At 36.6% G+C, this 21,525-nt stretch overlaps 1 protein-coding gene across 43 annotated transcripts in view; it reads left to right on the top strand.

Annotated features, from left to right (window-relative positions):
* Ptprd (protein tyrosine phosphatase receptor type D) overlaps positions 1-21,525 on the top strand; it is a 2,293,154-nt gene that overhangs the window by 1,221,587 nt on the left and 1,050,042 nt on the right. For all 43 annotated transcript variants that reach the window (XM_052717072.1, XM_052717069.1, XM_052717068.1 and 40 more), the window contains one exon: positions 10,850-10,883. The gene's annotated coding sequence lies outside the window, so the exon portion shown is untranslated. The remainder of the gene's footprint in view (positions 1-10,849; positions 10,884-21,525) is intronic.

The following is a 21,525-nucleotide window of genomic DNA, read 5'->3' on the forward strand; positions in this document are numbered from 1 at the left end:
AAGAAAATTGGAAGCTGATAGAGATTCTCTTACTAAGTTTTTCTTCACAGAAATGAATCCATAAGTTGAAACTATGTCAAGCATCTTTCACATCCCAACACAGGGTCCTATGACTCTGAACAAGTAGGCACAAGGATGACTGTCACTGAGCATGTGTACAGCAGTTCACAGAGGAGAACCTCTGAGGAGCAGAGTAGCTGGGGGAAAACTTGGTCTGCTAGCAGCTATCTTCGCTGCTTTTGAATACATAGCATTTCACTTGTTTTAACGTTTTACTTATTTAGTTGAGTATATTTTGTACCTGATGCAAATTTTTAAAGAGGCATCCTATTCGCATACACAATCATTGTTTTTCTTCTTCTGCCAAGATGCTGTGAACGAACACCGAAATGAAAGTATGAGAACATTAGCTGTAGCTCAGTCAACACTTAGTCCCCACTGGAGTGACTCAGCTGGTACTCAGGTTCCTCTTCAGGGCTCAATCGGCTCTCAGTTCCTGTGCTCAGTGGTACCATCAGTACTCAGTCCCCTTGTTGCTCATATTTTCTTCTCTACATTAAACATACTGTCCTACAGTTTCTGTTCATGGATATTTGGGGATATGGTGTCTTATAATGGTCAGTCTCTTGATAAGTTTGCTACCCTCTTCTTCAAATGTCAAGAAAAAACCTACACCTCCTTTTTTTGTAACTACTCTGTAAGTTACTTGTTGCTTGTAACCCTAGGTTTTCAAGTTAGAATTTGCTGTGAAGGTGGGTTGTACATGGATAGAGTTTATATATGATGTATTTTCCAAGAAGACTGCTCTCCAATAGCCTCTCTCAGGTCCTCTGACAGCTTTGACACTTTGACACACACACTTTCCTCTCAAGTGTGCTGTCTCATTCCTGCTTCATGTTCTCGCCACTGGCTTCTTCCTCTCTCCTTACAAGGGTGGTTTTGAAAACTAAAGCTTTTGTCAACTTCACCCCCTTGTGAGTAACAAGTGTGGAGCTCTAAAGAAAGGGAGACTGGCCTCCACTGGGAAGACAAATGCGTGCTCTAATAGAATCCCTGATTTATGAAATAGGAAAAAGTTTGAATGAAGTTGGAGGGTGGGTTCCAGCGTTTCTTGAGACTCATGTTTTATCCACTGTATGGTCTCTCCTCCTACCTCTTCTATTCATTCTATTCATTATTCATTCCATCATTTATTCATTACATAGAACCACAGCTCCATGGTTACCTTGAGTTTACATGCTAAGGCTTCTAATTAGAAGCAAATGAAAGAAAGAGAGAAAGGGGAGAGACAGAGACAGAGACAGAGAGACAGAGACAGAGAACGATTGATTGATTGATTGATTTTGGTTGTCCCTAAGCCCAAATCCAACATTGGCCTAAATAATTGGCCACAACAATTTTCAGGCATAATTTTAATATGTATTGAAAGTATCTACCCTCTTAGGTATGCACCACTCTGTTTGAAATCATGTCTTAGCTGTCCAGTTTTTTCATTATTGTTTGCTCCTTTAAAGGGTACAAAAGTAATTTTTACATTAGCCCTTCACATTCCAAACTAAAATTATCTTGAGTACATTTTTAATGTGCAAAGAAAATGATGACAAAATTAAATGAATAATCTGGTAATTTTGAGGACAAACAGATTAACCATTCAGAAGTTATGCAAAGCTGTAGTGTTTACAGTGTGTTAGCAAATTACAAATTATCTCAGAAGAGAGAGAAGCCAGAGGATAAACACCACCATTTCCCACAGGCTCATACAAATGATTTGGGAAAATGAAAAATAAAATTAGATGAGACAATACTGAAAACAGGAAAAATACAGCCTAGTAAACTGTCACTCTGGAGTCAAACAGCATAAAATTCAATTCTGCACAAGCAATAATATTGTTTTCTAGAAAGCATGTTTTATTTAGCCTCAACAAAGAATTCCTACATTGTACAAATCTGAACTGAAACTTTATTTTGACACAGATATTGCATTTACAATGTATTAATTGAAATTGAGGCAGTGTTGTCCTGGCTAATACTGTCAAGTGGGTCATGGAGTTCAGGTTTTGGTGAGTTTTTTTTCTAGTAGTGTCCATGTATATGATGCCTCTCCATTCTTTATTTTATCTGGCCTCTTCTACTCCTATTGAATTTGTGTTATTTCCGTACACCCACTTTTGTAGAGGTGGGGACCCTATGGAACCTGAGAGTACACTACATTAAGAAGCCATTAATTTTTCCAAATTCTAATGCAAATGGGGATCAAAAAAGGTAAACCACACCATAATAAGCTGCAGCTACATTGTTAATTATTAGACCTCTTCTTTATGAAATGTGCAGCTAAGAAAAAACAAACACCATCATGTCATTTTCTTTTCATAGTAAAGAAGAAATCTGTGGATTTTGAAGACTTTAAAGGAATTGGATAGAAATGAAGGCCAAGTGACTACTTTCAGAAATGCTTCCAGCCGACAATAATGAATATTTAGGTAGAGATGGCACACCATTAGTGTGCCCGTGCTGTGTTGATAATCCAGAAATGACAAAGAAACAACATAGTTTTATGGAGTTCTAACTGTAGGCCAGTGAGCTCTGTTCATTATGGCACCCATGAGATTGTAGCATGAAACTGGGAACTGGTTAAGATTGGAATCTTTATATCTTGATCAGTGCCACACAACTAACTAGATTGCAATTTTGTCTTAGTTTTCAGTTCCTAATTCGTAATCTCCTGTTTGCCTCTATAGTGCTCTGATGACAGGTTTGCACTGCCGTGTGGGCTGACTCCTAAGCTCCAGCCTAAGCTCCCTCCTCCTTACTAAGATGGATTCCCTCACTATGAACATCCAAAGGCAGCATATCTTTGTGATAATGATTTCCAGTGTATACAGTGTGTAAGGTCAGCCACAAATTTCCCAGTGAATGACAGATTTCCTCATTTACTTTATACATTGACCTTTGCTTTCATATAGGTAAGAAACATCCTACCTTAACATGGCTAAAGTAGAGGTGACATGTAGTAAGCAGTAACATAGATATATTCAACCTATTTCTCTGTGCATGTTCTTGATCCCTCACTTAAACGTTACTAATGCCTATTCAGGGACTAAAATCTCAAACCACCAATCATCCATTATTCATTTTTTTAATTCACTACACACATCTAATTCATCAAAAAGACCTATTGATTCTATTTTCAACATATAGTCAAGATGTATCCACTTCTTTCCATTGCCAACTTCACTTTGATCTAAACAATAATTAAACATTCACTAGCTTTAATAATCTTTTATTTCATATTCATATATACAATAATGTTTTGATCAAATCCACCCACCTTTACCTCCCCAACTGCCACACCAATTTATCCCAAATTAATTCTCTCACTTTTTTCAAAATTAATATATATTAAATCCATCCAGTGCTTTCTGTATGCATATGGGTGTGGTGTCATCTACTGGAGCATGAGTAGCCTCTCACGGTCTCTTATTCTTTGCATGTTGGCATTGACTGGTTATGTGTTTCTGTATTAATTGCCACCTACTACAAAAAGACGCTCCTCTGATGAGTGATGAGAGATGTGCTATTCTGTAGGTATGATGATAAGAATGCAGGGAACATCTTAATACTATGTGCGTTTGGCAGGATACTAGTAATAGATCTTCTTGTAGGGTCTATGACCTAGTCAGACTCAGACTCGGGATATACTTAACAGTACAAGGCATGAGTTTGTTCTGTGGGGCAGACTTTAAGTCTAATCAGAAGTGTTTAAATGTTACTTTCATACCATTTGGGCCATGAATGCACCAGTGGATATGTCTTGCCACTCCAATCATTATTGTAATTCTCAGGGTTCACAGCTGGCTAATACTGATGATTGCTTTTCTCCTCTGTTAAAGCATACAGTGTCTTCCAGCACTATGAAAATTAACCAGTAGGACTGAAACGTCCAGGTTAATACCAGCTTGATTTGTCCATGTGTTGTGACTGGACATGCTGTCTTCAGTAACATGGTGAAGAGATGAAAATGGTGACGAAGAGCATTAGCAATAACCTGTAATATCTGGGGGTGGGCTTATTGTACCCCACTGAAGAGCAACTAGAAAAGAGGTGATTTATGCCTGGCACTGGGCCTTTTATCTGACATACATATGGTATCTAAGGGAGGCATTGTTTCCTCATTATAGGGTAACTATATTTAAACCCCCTTTACATGTGTTTATGAGCATATTTTAGGAAACCTACAGAAGTAGGTTTCTATATGTTATTTTAAAAAGGTCTTTAGTGTTAGTTACTTTTTCCTCACACTCTCTTTTCTACCCTTCCCTCCAAACTCAATTTAACCCTTATCTTTTATGAGTACTACAATTGAAATGCACATACCTGAAGATACAAAGCCAGTATCCACATATGAGAGAGAATGAGACATTTGTTTTTCTAGGTGTTGTTTAACACAGGATGATTATTTCCAGGTGATTTCATTTACTGGGGAATTTCATGCTACTTTACAGCTGAATAGTATTCTATTGTATATATGAACCACACTTTTACTGTTGATTCATCTACAATTGACATCTAGGCTGTTTCATTTTCTTGACTATTATGAACAGAGAGCAATAGACTTAGCTGAGATGGTATCTTTATAGCAGGATTGGGAACAGACCAATAAGTATTATAACTTTGTCATTTGGAAGCTATTTCTAGGTTTTTGTAGAACATCCACACCAATCTACATTACGACAACAGTGAATGCATGCCTTCTTTTCCCACATTCGTAGTAGTATTTGTTGTAATTTTTTTTTAGTATCTTAGCCATTCAGACTGAGTTAAGATACAATCTCAAAGTAGTTTTAATTAGAAACTTCTCAGTCATATTTTTTTTTATTTTGAGAACCTTATATTTAGTTCCATGTCCCAATTTTTAACTTGCTTGTTTACTTTAATCATGGTTGGTTTTGTGGTTTTTATATATTCTAGACACAACTCTCTGCCATGTTTATGACTGGTAATGATCTTTTTCCTTTTTGTAGGATACTTCTTCACACAAATGATTGTGTTCTTAGTTCTGCAGATGATTTTTCATTTCATGAGGTCACATTTGTCAATATTGGTTGTTGTTCGAATCTTAGATGGTCTTTTAATTAAAAAGCAGAGAGTCAGATATCAGGGTGAAAGCTGAAAGATCAGAGAAGCAAAGCAGCCAGCCACTAGTTCTTACTTCTATGAAATCCTCAGCCTAGAGAGAGTGAGTTCCTTTTTTCCTCATGCCTTATATACCTCTCCCTGCCCAGACATCACTTCCTGGAATTAAAGGTGTGTGTTCTTCTCAGTACTGGGATTAAGGGTTTGTCCCACCACTGCCTGACCTCTATGTCTAATCTCATGGCTGACTCTGTCCTCTGATCCTAAGGAAAGTTTATTAGGATACACAATATATCATCACAATTGATCTTAATACTTGTCCTACCAGTGTCTTGTTCAGAAAGTTATTTCCTGTGCCTAAAAATTAGATCTGTTCCCTACTTTCCTTTCTATTGGAGCTGAGGTATCAGGCCTTATGTTGAAGTCTTTGATCCATTTGAAATTGAGTTTTATGCAGAATGAGAGATTAATATCTAATATATCAGCTTTTAATATTAGAATTATGATATTTTTATTAATATAGTCCTGAAATATAACTTGAAATCTGGGATGATAATACCCAGGCAGTATTTTTATTGTTCACCATTTTTGATTATTCTGCATCTTTTTTACCATATGAATTTTGATATTATTCTTTCAATTTCTGTCAAGAATTGGGTTGGAAGTTTTATGAGAATTGGATTGAATCTGTAGCTTCCATTTAATAGAATGTTTCATTTTCATACAATTACTAATCTAGAATCATGGGCAGTCTTTCCCTCTTGTATCTTCTTGTATTTCTTTCCTCAATGTCTTATAGGTTTCATTTTACAAGCATTTCATTTTGTTGGTTAGATTCATTCAAGATTTTATTTCCTGAAGCAATTGTGATTGCGTTGTTTCCTTTATTTCTTTCTTGGTGTGTTTGTTCTTGGTGTGTTTGTTCTTGGTAAACAAGGAGGCTACTGATTGCTATGTGTCAATTTTGTGTTGTGCTACATTGCTGAATGTGCTTATCAATATTACAGGTGGAATCTCTATGGTTTTCTGTATATAGCATCATTAGCTTGGTGATTTAGTGGGACTCCTAACAGTGGAAGGTTCTGTATCTCTGACTCTTTTGCTTGCGCTTGATACTCTTTTCCTCCTTTCAGGTGGCCTTGTCCAGCCTTGATATGAGGGCTTCTACCTTGTCTTACTGTATTTATTTTGTCCTGTTTGGCTGTCAGTCTCTTGGAGGCCTGCTCTTTTATGAAGAGTAAATTGAGGAGGAATGCATCTTGAGGAGCTGGATGGGGACCTGGGAGGTGTGGATGGAGGGGAAATGGTAGTCAGAATATATTATATGAGAGAAGAATCTATTTTCAATTAAAAAGAAGAATCATATCATTTGTAAACAAGAGTACTTTCATTTCTTTCTTTCATATTCATATCCCTTTCTCCATTTTATTGTTCTGTCCATGTGTTCAAGGACCATTTTGAAGAGGAATGGAAATAGTGGATATTCTTGAGTTATTGCTGATTTTCATAGAAACACTTTGCATTTTTCTCCATTTAGCATAGTATTGACGGTTGGCTTATCGTACATTGCCTCTATTATGTTGAGGTGTACTCTCATGTTCCTAGATTTTCCAGAACTTTTACTACTAGAGGATATTGAACTTTGTCAAAGACCTTTGATGTTCTGTTGAGATACTTGTGTCATTTCTGTAACTGAACATACTTCTGCGGTGGATTTCATTGATTGCTTTATGTATGTTGAATTTTCCCTGCATTTGTGAGGTGAAGCTGATGTAATTGTGGAGGGTGATCTTTCATATGCTATTGAATAGTACTGAGAATTCTTAGCAAATATTTTATTGAGAATTTTTTTTTTGTCTGTGTACATGAGAGGGATTGGCCGATAATTCACCTTTTTCATCAGGTTCGGGTATCAGTGTAATCTTGGATTCATAAAAAGAAATTGGAGCAGCTTGTTTCTCTTCTATTTTACAGGTAATTTTGAAAAGTCCTGGTACTACTTCTTCCTTGAAGGTCTGGTAGAATTTGTGCTGAATACATCTGGCCCTGAGGCTTTTTTCGTTTTGGGAGAGTTTTTAATTACTACTGCTGTTTTAGTGGTTGCTGTGGCTCTGCTTAAATTATTTATTTCATCTTGCTTTAATATTGGTAGGTCATATGCTTTTAGAAATTCATTCATTTCTTCTAGATTTTCCAGTTTAGTGGAGTATAAAATTTAAAATGTGTCCTCATAACTCCAAATTTCCTCAATATCTATTGTGATGTCTCTTTTCAACTCTGATTTTATTAATTTGGATACTCTCTCTTTTTCTGTTGGTTAATTTAGCTAAAGATTTGCCAGTCTTGTTAATCTTTTCAAAGAAACAGCTCTTAATTCTTTCTGTTGTTTTTCTTTAGTTTCTGTTTAATTAATTTCAGCCCTGATGTTTTCAGGTCTTCCTGTCTGCCATGATTGTGTGTTGTTTACTCTTTTTTTCCAAGACCTTCAATTGTAACATACAGTAATTAATATGAGAGCTCTCTAGGGTTTTTTTGTTTTTTATTTGTTTTTTTTGGGGGGGTGGTGTTCGAGACAGGGTGCCTGTCCTGGATCAGGCTCTGTAGAGGGGCCTGGCCATGAACTCACAGAGATCTGCCTGGCTCTCCTTTCTGGGTGCTGGGATTAAAGGCGTGGGCCACGGCCTCCCGGCTGCTCTCTAGAGTTTTTATGTACGCACTTAGTGTTGTAGACTTTGCTCTGAGGGATGCTTTCATTCCTGTAGATTTTGGTACACTGTGTTTTCATTTCCATTTATTTCTAGAAAGTTTTTTTTATTTCTTTCTTGATTTCTTCCTGATTTTAATTCAGTAGTATACTTTTAATCTCCACGAGTTTTTATATTTTCTGTATTTTCCATTGCTGTTGATATAGAGATTGATTCCAATATTGTCAGTTAGAGTACTGGATTGTATTTTAGTTTTCCTATATTCATTCAGACTTGTTTTATATCTTCATATGTGGTCAATATTAGAGAAATTTTCATGAGCTTCTGGAAGTATGTGTATTCTTTAGTTGTTTGGATGGAATGTTCGGTAGATGTCTGTTGGATTCATTTGTTTTATGATGTCACTTAACATCAATGTTTCCTTGTTGAGTTTTTGTTCAGATATCTTATCTATTGGTCAGAGCAGGAAAACGAAATCACTCACCATCACTATCTTGGGTTTGATCTATAGTTTTTTTCCCTTTTAGATCCAATAATATTTCTTATATGAAATTGAGTGTACTTGTGTTTAGTGTGCATATTCTAGAATTGCAATATTCTCTTGGTGGGTTGTTCCTTTGATGAGTATGAAATGACTCTCCTTATCTCATCTCACTAGTTTTATGAGCCATTACTAGTTTTTGCCTTGAAGTTTCAAAATGGACCCTGCTGTTCCCATTGCCACTTTTCTATATTTCCTACAGAGTACCACTTTCTATTTATAAGATAAGCACAAATGACATATACCTATCATTTAAAACATTCCAGTAGTTCTTCAAGACCCTTCAGCAATATGCAAACTTTATAGCAATGGTCTTCCATCAGTCTGTATTCTGTTTCCACATACCTCCCAGTTTTATAATTATCACTCTTTTCTATGTACTAGATACTAATAACATTTTGGTTTTATTTCTGTTGCTTACATGTGAACTTCTATCTTGCAAAGCTGGCTTGCTCTGTATCATTCTGATCTGGTTACTAATTGCCCAATTTAAGCCTTTGTCTGCTGAGCCAAATTTCTGTTTCAGTAATTGAAATTATCTCCTTCTCTTTGTTTAAAATTATCTCACTCTCTTGTGTTTAGCTGAATATGTAGCTTCTTTCCTTGTCTTCTCCACACCATAGTATAGGAAGTAGGAGACATACACATGGTTATCATCTTCTCTGAAATCTCTAGAATAGCACAGGAGATATGGCTAGTTGTCATACTTAAATAAATCAAAGTATTTGCTCAACAAATGATAAAAAGAAGTCTTGAAAAATTATCTCTTATTCATTTTAACTCATAATATTATACTATTGTTGCTTAATTCAATTTATTACATGATTAAGGTTTTTTAATAATGTAAGATAGATATGAAAGTAATTGGAGATATATAGATTAACTATCATGATTCTCAAAATCTAAGGTAAAGTGAATAAAAGAAAGAAGAAAATGGATAAAAGTTCAAAGCTCTTCAAATTCTTGAGGCATAAGGTACCCAGAATGCTAGATGAAAATCTAGACAAACCCATTTATTCCTAATCAAGAGTCAGGTGAATTCTTTGGATTGAGATTTTCATATTTCCCTGTTTGAATCAATATAGGACCTTATAAAATTATGGAATAGCTGTGCATGCTGTGGCAGCATTTGGCAGAGAACATTTGAGACTAACCCATTCAGCAATGGGACTGTGAAAACTAAATTTGACTAGTTGTGACAGGAGAAAATATCCATAGAACATAACATGATGAAGAAGAGAAAGGGTGTAGCAGAATTTTTGTCTCTGTTACTTATAGTGAGTTCTTTCACACTGGAGTTGTTAATATAACTCCAGCTAAAGATCATATGATATTATATTCTGGTATTGTAGGTACCTATACACATGTGGAACACACACACACACACACACACACACACACACACACACACACACACACACTTAAAAATACACCTTCAAAAGCTTAAGTGTCACATTATTACACATGACCTCAACTCATATTGGGGTGACTCCACTCACATACTCCTCATGACATATCTAGAACCCCAGAGTTGTAACTCAGCGGGTACCTCAAGGCATCTCCTATTTAAGAAGCATACTAGGAATTCTTCTGATTTTCAAAGATGAGCATGTTCAAGACATGAATACCCATGTCTACAACACAAGATACAATCAAATTAGTAGAGTGAAAGTACAAAGTATGGACAAAACCCTTTGAAAGTAGAGTATTTCTTCTCTTGCTATCAAGATAAGCTTCACCATGAAGACATCATTTAATTTGTCCCTATACGATGGGTGAATGCATAAGAAGTGAACTAAAATACTGTGAAAGAAAAAAGGAGGGAAGTAACAGTGAGATAGAAAAAAAGGAAAGGAAAAAAGGAAAGAAAGAAGATGACTGATGGGAGAAAGGGAGGAGGACAAAGAAAGGAAGGAACAAAAGAAGAAAGGAAGAGCAAAGGAAAGATAAAAGGAAGGAAGGACAGAAGTTTTAAGAAACTGTGTAGTGGAAAATAGTGGGAGATAGATTCTAAAGAGACAATCTTATAAAATTAGAGTATATGTATGTGACTGAAGACCCTGAGCACTCTGTTGTTTACTTTGCCATCTTTTGTGAGGATCATAACTTATAAAAGCAATGTATATGACATCAGAGCTGTGTATTAAGGTATTTCAAGACTATGTTCATGCCTTGGCCAATACTGTTATATAGGCATCTCTGTGGTTGTGCTTACCTTTTAAACATATGTGTCATAAAAATTTCTTCATAATACACACGCACCTGATATGTTTCTGAAAATAATTTTGAAAACAATGGGTTAAATATTCTGATTCTAAAATGGTGATGATAGAATACATAAATAAGATCAAACCAGCTATTTCTTCACTTGTTTAATTTTGTTCTTATAGATTAGCAAAATGGATTTTAAACAATTACATTTTTATAGTATTCATGATCACAGTATATGAATTTTTTTGGTTTCTTTCAGATGATGGTGCCTGTCCACTAACTGAACAACTGAGGTGAGTGCCTCCTTCTGCTTCTCCTTGTTGTTCCTTCTGTTCTCCATCTTGTTCTGCTTCCTCCTTCTCTTCCCCTCTTTCTTCTCCTCCTCTGACAGGTGTGAAATGCTTTTTCTTATAAGATTTAAATAACTTTATTTGTTTGTATGAATTGAGGCTATGCTATTAAATGATTTTTCCTGCAAGAAACCCATAAAGCGTTCTACAGTACTATGTTTTGTCTTTTTTTCCCTTTCACTTAAAAATAAGACTTGCAAAGTTGGAAAACAAGATTGCCAACAAAGAATGTTGTTTTCAGAGAAATTTTCATTCACTGAAGCTATATAAAATCTTTCAATTAGAGAACTAATGTATCCCATGAGAAGCTATCAGAATAATTTGTAGTGTGTGTATCAATAGCAAAATACCCAACACTTAGTAGCACAATCTCTACTAATCTATAAGACATAAAGAAAAAAAATCTTATATACCTTGACTTATTTACTTCCTAATTTAGATAATTAGTTATCAAACATTAGAGTCATAATTTGTATCAACTTAATTCATCTCAGTGGAGCTGCTCTTTTTGTCTGTGACCTTGTGGAATCATGGCATTACTATACTTCTATACATAATTGAACTTGCATTGAGAATTCTCTTCACACTACTGGGCTTAAAAGAAGACTTTATATTAGATGGTTAGTCTTTCCTACCTTGAGTTTACCAGTTTAGAACAGATTAAGAAAGAGGGGTTTCCAGAGCTCCACCTGGGTCTTGGCTGTGGATCTCTGTATCCTCTTCCATCAGACACTGGATGAGAGTTCTATCATGACAGCCAGGGTGTTCGGCCATCTGAACACTAGAGCAGGTCACCTCAGGCACTCTCTCAACTATTGCCAGTAGTCTACAGTGGAGGTATCTTTGTGTCTTGGAGGAGGTGGGAATGGGGGTTGGATTGGAAGGGGGAGTGCTGGAGGGTGGGAGGAGGGAGGACAGGGGAATTCATGGCTGATATATGAAATTAAGTTAATTATAAAATAAAAATATTTTTAAAAAAGTAAAATGACAAACTAAAAAGAAAGCAAAAAAAAAGAAAGAAAGAGGGGTTAATTTTTCTCTTAACCAGTGTAATACATAGAAAAAATTAGTGGGAATCTGTTATATAGGCTTTCCCTTTCCTCATCCTAAATTGCTTTATATAAAATGAATGGCCAGAATAGAAGCAGGGTAGAAAGAAAATAAGATGAAGAAAAAGTCTGCATAAATGTTGGGTTAGAAAAAGGAATAAAGGTCAACTATACAGGACACTATATGACACATGGTTTAGGGAACAATAGATGTAGAAAATGTTTTATTATATTAGAGTAACTCAATAATAATAAGCATGAGAATCACCTAAATTAACTTTCTTAATGTCAGTTCTGGTAAGGTGGATCTAACACTGAGCCCAGATATCAGTTAATTCTTAAATGATGCCAAAGCCACTGGTCTAATGAGCACACTAAAAAGTGCCACATCCAATAACTCTCTCCTTTGCCTCCTCTATCTATTAAGAACACTAATATTCACATATTTCACTTGGATTCATTACTTGATTTTTTAAAATATATTTTATGTGCTCTTTCTTCATTATGAGAGGAACTATATTAGACTAGAGTAAACCACCCAATTTTGGTTAAGCTACACTGGGAAGGACCTGGGTATGAACCAGCTCTGTTATGACCACTTTCACTCTCTTTCTACTTAATCCAGGGTAAACTTAAGGATTCTAAAAAGTCAACTTCATTGAGTGCAGTGATATTAAAGGGAGTGAAATATAAGATGGGATTTAAACATATGTTCTTACTTCAGCCTATTTACAGGTGTTCACATCATTGTACTGCAATAGACAAATTATAGAAGGTTAAAACAGTGCTCACAGGGAGTCTATGATCGTAACCAAGCAGACATTATTATCATTGCTGTGCTTGAGAATGAACTTGACTTTTCCCCTAAAATACAACACAGTTCTTTTGGTTTTGCATAGAATTGCTAATGGACAAGGATGTAGTTTGATTGTTCAGCATCTTCAGATATCAAAGGGGAAAACACAAACAAATAAATAGTATTCTAGTAAGTAGATTTACTTTCTCTGTGGTGATGGATATTAAGAACATCTGGAATGCTCTAGCCTATAAGTAGTCTTGCATTAGTGTTGGCATTGGTCCTGGTAGTTGTGGAAGCTGTCATAATGGGAGTAATGACTGTGACAATGTAATTAATATAACTATTATCATTCATCAAGTGCTACTCTGACTCAACCACCGTGCTAAATTCTTCACATTGATTGTTTTACTTAGTTCATTCCATGGGCTATGATATACTACAATTATTTTTCAGACTATCAAAATGGAAATGAGATAAATAAACAATTCACCAGAGTCCATATCATGAGCATACCAGAGCATGCAATAGACCCAAGTTGTATCAAGCAGTATTATACAGTGCACTAACCCAAACACCCATGTGCTGTTATCAGTATCACAGCAACATGATCTGACATCATTATTCTTATGATTCTGAGAACAGCACATTTTAATGAGCAAATACTCTATTTCGTCAGATGTTGGTGGGTCCCTCATGAGGTCACATTTAAATCCCTGCAGATGACACTTTTCTGTATGTGTCCTTGCTTCCTACATGGTAGGACATATTCCAGAGGCATTTCAAGTGATATATCTTTCTAGAAGAATTGCCTGGCTGTCATATAGTACACAAGTCACTTCCATGAATGTCCTAAAGAACAAACCTAATGCAAGTGCCACTCCTTTTGTCATATTAAGTGACAGAGTTGAGCTAAGAATCAATGCAGAGAGAGATTATACAAGAGCGAGACTACCTGGGGACATGATTCAAATTCTGACAGTAGGTCCATTGACTCTGATCTCTTACAGTACATGGTCAGCCTTCTATAACTGTGGAAGCTGCACTAGAGGACTATTGTTTGGGTGAAACTAGTTAAGACAGATTGTATCTTCCCTGGAGGAATTCAGGATTTTTCTTTGTCATCATACCCTAGACAATCCAGTAGAACAAACCACTTCATGTTATTGACACTGGTAGGCATTGTAAATCATATAAAGGATGATTTGTGCAAATACTCTGCATTTCATTTAAATGACTTGAGTGTCTGTAGGTTTTGGTTTCCACAGGTGGTCTTAAAATCAGGCCCCTGCAGGTAGCTTAGGACAGTAGTCGTTTTTATTACAATAGTGCATTTGCTCCCTGGGGGATTTAAAGCAAAGACTGAAAAATAACACAGAGACAGGCAATGGGTACATGCCTTGAATCATTCCAGCATTCTATAGGCAGAGTACCTCTTTGGGAGGGGGGAATATTTCTGTAAATCTGAGGCCAGCCTGTCCTACCTAGTGAGTTACAGGACAGCCAGGATATATAGAGAATCCCTGTCTCAAAGCTAAACAAAAAGCAGAATGCAGGGTATTGCTGAGACCACAGATAGTTTGACCTATGCGTATGACAAGAGCATTGCGCCATCTCATACCCAAGATGAAATACATTATAGAAAACTCAATATTGAGAGGGACAAGGAAGCCTAGATTTAAAGAATCCAGAGGCATTGAAAGGATTCCTTTATAGTTTGGTTACACATCTTTCTGGAGTCAAAGCAAAGATGCTAGGCTGGAGATTTACCAACTGGTTTTCTATCCATGCCTAATTCAGGAACTTCTTCCTGCACACATTTACTCACAAGTAGGGAGAAGAAAATCCAGTGACTTTGTGCTTTTGTTGTCACATCATGTCTCAATGTAATCCTCAGAGACTGTGCAATAGACATAGAGCAAAATCCTTTTCTGAAAGATCCAGAAGACAAGAGACAGCGATGTTACTTATAGCCCATCTAAAATGTGGAGCCCCTATAAAAGGTGGTAAATTATTTCACAACTAAAGCAGCCCATATCCCAGTTATCCTGCCTGTATGATGTAACTAGAGAGCAACATCCCACTTACCTAGAGCTCTGTCTCTGTGAGCAGGTCACTCAGTTTACTGCACCTTGCTCAGAGAGCCAAGAAGAATCTTGATTGTCCAGAAAGACCACAAAGAAATACAGTTCTGCCTCACTGCTTCTCAAGGCATTTCCCAGCTTCTCCACAGAGAACATCTGTCTTCAGGACTATAAATCTGGTATTTTCCCAGCTCTACAGTTTCTCTATTGCTTACAAGTGGCAGGGATCAACAGCCTACTCCCATCATTTAGGGACTAACAATGTGGAAAATTGAGTGAACTCAGTATTATTGCCACTGAAGGCTTCTCCCTGTGAACCAGAGTCATTTTCAAAATTTGAAGCAAATTCCAAATAAGAAGGGAGAGAGCAACAAATCGTATGCGTAAAAAACATAATCTTGCTTTCTTAGCAGAGAATGGAAGTGAAACAGAATTCTCCTGTTATAAGTAGAAAGAAGATGCATTTCCTGTGTTGATCCAATGAGTTCTGCTTTATGAGTCAAGAAAAATTTCATCCATAAATGGAAGAGAACTGACATCATAGTACATCAAGCAGGCATTTCTAAGTTGCACCAACAAAATAATTGGGCACCTGTGTAAATGCAGAATCACAAAGACAGAATTCAAATTTTGTGTTGCAAAACAGATAATTGTACAATCAAATAGGTGCTTTGATTAAAAACATTGTATATGTAAATTTTTCATTTGCTGGAGTACTCATATTTTGGCACGTGCATACATAATTGGAGATTTCTAATTAAGGTTCTCTAATGGCAGAAATAGACTGATACAGGGGATTTCATGTTTTACCTATTAGCCAAAAATTGTAGACTACTTTATTTTCAATAATCACATTGCTGTCATTTCAAAGATGACTTTGCTCCTTTTATAGATATTATTTAAAATCAGAATACTTTTTAGACTCTCTTTTGAAACCTAGTTATGTGAATCAATTACAAAATATGACATAGCGTATGTTGAATTGCCTTTAATTTGGACATTCATCCCAAATAGGAAGTCAAATAAACTGGTAGTATGTATAGAGTATTCTTGTCAGCCCTCCATCTAGCCATTATTTTCAGGAACATTTTAGCAATTCTAAAGTAAATCAATTTGTGCACTTAAAATGATCTATTTGCCATCAAGACAACTATGAATGGCATTTCAAAGAAAGACCATCTAGTTGTCAAGATATTTTGATAAATTCTACCCTTCAATCCATATACTTCATCACAAACCTCATTGTCAATAACACGTCTATTGGCTTACTATGTGCAAGTAACAGCCACACGTAAACAGCTTGTGGGTAGTTACTGTGTTATGAATGAGGAGACTGAAACAAATTGCATGATTCTTTCACACTCACACAGCTACTGTTTTCCAATCCTGGGAAGTTCAGAACTTGAAAGGCCTGTATTTGAGTAGCTTCCATGATTTCCTGCAATGCTGAGATGAGAACCATTCATGCAGAATTACCTCCTCTTTCTTTTTCCTTTAAACTGTCATAACACAAAGTAATACTCATTAATTGAACAAATGAACCCTACACATATCACCCCTGTCCTCTGACTCAGCTGTTTAGCTTCCAACTCCCCTATGAGAACTACAGGATCTCAGAAAGCTGGTTATATAGCACAGCACAGCAGGAGGGCAGAATCTCCATTAACCAGGCATGATTCACGTACAGTTTGGACTTGTCCTCTGTGTCCACTGATAACTAAAGGCAAAAGTAGAATTCTTTATTCCAGTTCACATCATCTTTGTTCCAACCCTACAACCAATGGCTGTTTGGTCTCCAGATGGCAGCTCTAATTTGATCATTTTGCCTCCAAATGACCTGGGTATCTTCCTTCCTACTCATTTATTACTTGAGGTTTTAAAGTATTCTGGCCTTCCCATGCTCCCAGAAACCTTGAGGATTTGAGGACCTCCATGTCTGTTTTCTCTATCTCCACAGATTTCCTGCAAATCAGCAGTCTTCTCTTAGCAACCCTCAAGGCACTGCTCAGGGTCACCCTGGCACAGTGACTTTACCACCATGTCCCTCCTTCACCCTTAATGCTCTTAGAGCTACGAGTTTCCTCTTTTCTTTTCCTTTGAGCTCTTACCAACCAAACCTCTGTGAAATCTGTTTATGTTTTCAACTATTTTTACTAAAAGCAAAAAAGCTAAAAGTGGCATCTTAGCCTTGAATATTTCCTACAGTGTTCCCAGATCCTGCCTGGTACAAAGTAAAAGCATGTTAACTACTGGCTACATGAATAAATAAAGAATCAAAGGATAAAGGCAAGTAAATAAACACTGTAGGTTTGATATGCAAGGATGTATTTCTCAGCTGTTGCTGGAATGAATGACTACATGCTAAGTATGGCACTAAGTGGTTTTATTCACAGTATAATAATACAGATAAGAATGCATGTGTCTGCTAATGACAGCTACGTGTCACTGTATACAAGCCAAGCCAAGGGAGGTAGAAGTGAAAGTGAATGCTATTAAAAATAAATTATCAGAAAATACAATGTTCTATTTTCAGCATCACAGTAAAATGTAAAGGCTATCTACATCATATTGTATGACTGACTATATGTTGTTCTGACTTTATACATCTTAGAAATATTAATTTTTCTGAAAAACATTATATAATGAAAATGCCATCATTTTATCCACTTCATATATGATAAAGCTGAAGCAATCAATATTTAAATTACTTGCTTAATGCCACAGAGAATCCCATAGACTCCCATTGTAAGCTGAATACACAAACACACACAGGCACACACAGACTCACACACAGGAGTATATGCACTTTCTTGACCTTTTTTTTCTGAAATAGTGATAACAGTATTAAATCTTTTTACTCTATCTCAGAAAGCCATTTTTAATTTACTATTTCTGATATATTATTTTGGAAAAAACGTATTAGTAAACGTGTACGGTCTGTGTGAGGACTGATCTACTTTGGGCTTTGGATGTGTAAGTTTATTAATCATGTAGGAGCAAAGGCTAAAGAACAAATAGCAAGTAGCAGATAGATCAATACCATCAGTAGATTGGGCTTCCATCATTGAGTAGGAAAGACTGAGGAAGCCCTGGTGAAGCAGATATTCTGCTGTTCTGACTGAGAGTTTCCAGGCAGAGCAGAGTGGATTCTCCACAAATGGACTTAGCATTTCTCATCTCCGCTATAGACATTTGTCTACTGTGGGATAAATAATAATAACCTCTACTGGAAATAGTTTACTTTCAAGTTATTCTCCAGGGAGCGAGATTTTAACATCCTTATCTGTTTGAAATTCTTTACTTCCCTGTAAAAGGACAATGGGCAACCTACCCCAGGACAGGGAATTTTGGATGGCACTTGAAATAAACCTGCTTTGGACTGAGGCTGGAGCGGGACAGGGTGACTGTCTCATGTTTTCAGACTGTATCCTCAATGAGCACAAATAGCACATGGAAATTTACCAATATAATTTGTATTACACTGTGTCATATACTTCACTTGGACTAATACCACTACAAATTATTTATTTTAAAACCCATGGCAATTTTTCACCAGAATGTATTTTTTAAAAATTATACTTCCTCATAAACTTGCATTAGGGCAAGTACATGATTGAGGGCATCGTTCCCCTTAGTGCCTGACTGATACTTGAGCTCAAGATGTGTCTGATATCCCAGTACATTGTTAACATATTTTATAGAGAGAAAGATTACTAACAATAGCTTGAACTTTTGCTCTCAAAAGTGCCCAGCACAGACAATACATTTTATATTCATCTATTTAAAGCAGATATTTACAAAAAGCCTGAAAGGGTAAATAGCAGAAGGGCATTTCAGCCAAGAATGCTATGTCCACTGAAGACACTCCAAAAAAAAACAGAGGTGAAAGAAACACATTTTCTTTTTGCTTTAAAATGAAAAAAAATTCCATACCCTATGTATAAAGGAATCAAAGATTAAGTGCCCTCATAATTTTACTTTAATTTCAAAATGAGCCAATTAATTAAAATCCAGTGGGGGGAATAACATATGCTCAGCAATGTGAGTGTGACAGGAGTCCTAAACTGTGCTTTCTAGAAACTCCCTTAACAAGTCTTAAGGACCATCTTGAGTTGCTAAGTTAATTAATTAGTCCTTGCGAGGAAAAAAATGGCAGATACTTCTCCAGTTCTGGGATCTCACGTGAGTACACAAACTGAAAGCCTGAGGTATCATAGCTCACACTGTGGTCCATTTCAGCTGTGTTCCATTGAAGTGTATGTATTTAGATGTCTTTAAAGATTAGTCTTTGCTGACCATAGTGGCACTTTTAGAGGAGAAACCAAAATCATAGCCATTTGATCATAAGAAGATTTTTCCTGCCTCCTGGCCTTGGCCAGGCACACAGCCACAGTGGTCTATGCCTTTCTCCAGCCAAGCTGTGTTGGACAGAAGTTTCTTAAAGACTCAGATCTACAAATTTGACACAAATGGTTGCTTCTTTTCTCTATCACATGAAGGAAATCTTCTCTACCATGCTGTACTCAGGAGGCTAAGGGAGTCCTTGATTTTTCTTAATTTTCAAATAGATAAAGCCAACTGTCTAGGAATTCAGATATCTAAAACTTGCTTCTGCCTTTTTTTTTCCATTTTTCATTTAAAGGTCCTAACTAGAAAATTAACACAGGAACACTTACCACAATATTGGCATGGTTTTATTTACACACAATACTTTCAACTTGTAGAAAATTGATGTTTTCATTTTTCCTAATAATTTACTGTCTTCCATCCACCTCCCTAATGTTATGCTCCCGTGAAGAACGTCTTGATATATTGGGGAACAGTTCCTTAGAGATCATAATCAATTCTGAGAATCTTACCATTGTACTCTTGTAGCCTCCAGTGGGTCTGTAACAGTCTGTGCTCCTTTTTCCAGGGAAACATCTCACTCGTCATTTGGTTTTCTCTACTAAAACATGTTGCTAGATGTTCTAGAGAGGTTACAAAATCTCCTGCTAGTGACAGAGCTCATTGGCTCCATGTGAGGCATAGGGGTTTGCTGTCCCAGGGATATAATATCCACGTTGTGTCTGTGTCCACTGGTGTTTGCCCTGTGTCTTCATCTCTGTACCAGTTGCTCACAGATAAAGAAAGGAGGTCTAGAAGGCACCACTGCTTTGCAAGCACACATTGGAAGTTATCACTGTAACCAAGCATCCGTTCCATCTAAGCTCAAGACAGATAGGTGTGGGCAAATTTTGTTTTGTTTCTCACTTGGAAATCCTAACTTCTACCTGAGATGATTATTTTATTCTAAGGCAAGGAGAACACAAAGCTCAAAGCACCCTTTTCAGAAGATCAAGCATATATATGCAGAGACCACTGAGATGGTTAGTGTAGCTTTCTGCTACAGCCAATGTTTAAATGTTTAGAGAGTAAGGAACTGCATTATATGCATGCTCCAGCAGTGTCTGTACCTTTGCCTTTCATGATTCTCAGGTGCATTCACTTTAAGTTGAAATGGAAAATAAAAGTGTTATCCACTTCAAAGTTAAGAATATTAAATGAACTAATGTATACGATATGTACAAAAGGTGAGTGCTTCAGGGGGTGCCATCTCCCTCCCCTTTTCCTGCATTCTCTATGGCAAAGGCCATTCTGGGTTGCACATCTGTATATACAGTCATATTATGGTAGCTAGAAGGCCAGCAGGATGAAATATTTTGATGTTAAAGGTACCAGTGACCTTCCTGCACAGGCTTTCCTGAAAATCTATGTCAAAGATTTGACGTGCTATGTTGATCTTCAAGGATGGCACTACTAGTGTTTTAAGCTGCTTCTAAGGCATTACATGATTTTCTCTTTCATCATTTCTCTCACTTTTCTCTATTTTATCTTATCTGGGACCATGAAGGCTCTTCACCAAAGGGAGGTGAAAATGTCATCCTGGGGGAGACTAGCACGGAGGTTTGGCTGAAACCTCTCATTCTTTACAATGCCTGAATACAAGTAAAAGTGTCCAACGATGGTGTTCAAACAGAGAACATTTGTTATGGTCATCCTCTTTCCAGGGTATATTATGCCTACATTGTGACATTGTGTTGTTCAACCTATAAAATAGACGCAGACAACACAATATGTATTTTCTAGCTAACACAAAAGAAAAATCATGAAGATTTCACAATTTGAAACACCACATATGGAAAATTGTGTGATTATTTTTTTCTTATAAATCAAGACATTGTGGGAAGCACTATGGACAACTGTGTTTGTTTTTTCTTTTGCTTAGTTTTTGCAGAGCTGGGGATAAACTTGGGATCATTCACATACTAGGCAAGTCATCTACCAGTGAGCCCCATTCCTAGCTTTAAACAGCTTCAGAAACTAAGTGAGAGATGCAGGATTATTGCAGAGACATTTTTGCATTTTAGTGTCTTCTTCAATCTGGCTGTTTCCAAGTTGTCAAAATGAAACATCATTATTAAAAAATCTGACTGAATATATTGAAGCGTGAAAAAGACATCACAATGGCAGGTCCCAGTGGCCCTAGTCAGTCATGAAGTTCTCATTTACTGTATGGGGTTGGCAACAGTCAGCACCTGAACATGACAAGAAATAGTAATAAGTATTGTTTATAAAAAGCAACCAATTAAAAAATGTCAAGGAATCTACTTATT

This window comes from Peromyscus californicus, unplaced genomic scaffold, assembly GCF_007827085.1.
Source record: "Peromyscus californicus insignis strain IS unplaced genomic scaffold, ASM782708v3 Scaffold_5__1_contigs__length_169319896, whole genome shotgun sequence".
Classification (NCBI taxonomy): Eukaryota; Metazoa; Chordata; class Mammalia; order Rodentia; family Cricetidae; genus Peromyscus; species Peromyscus californicus.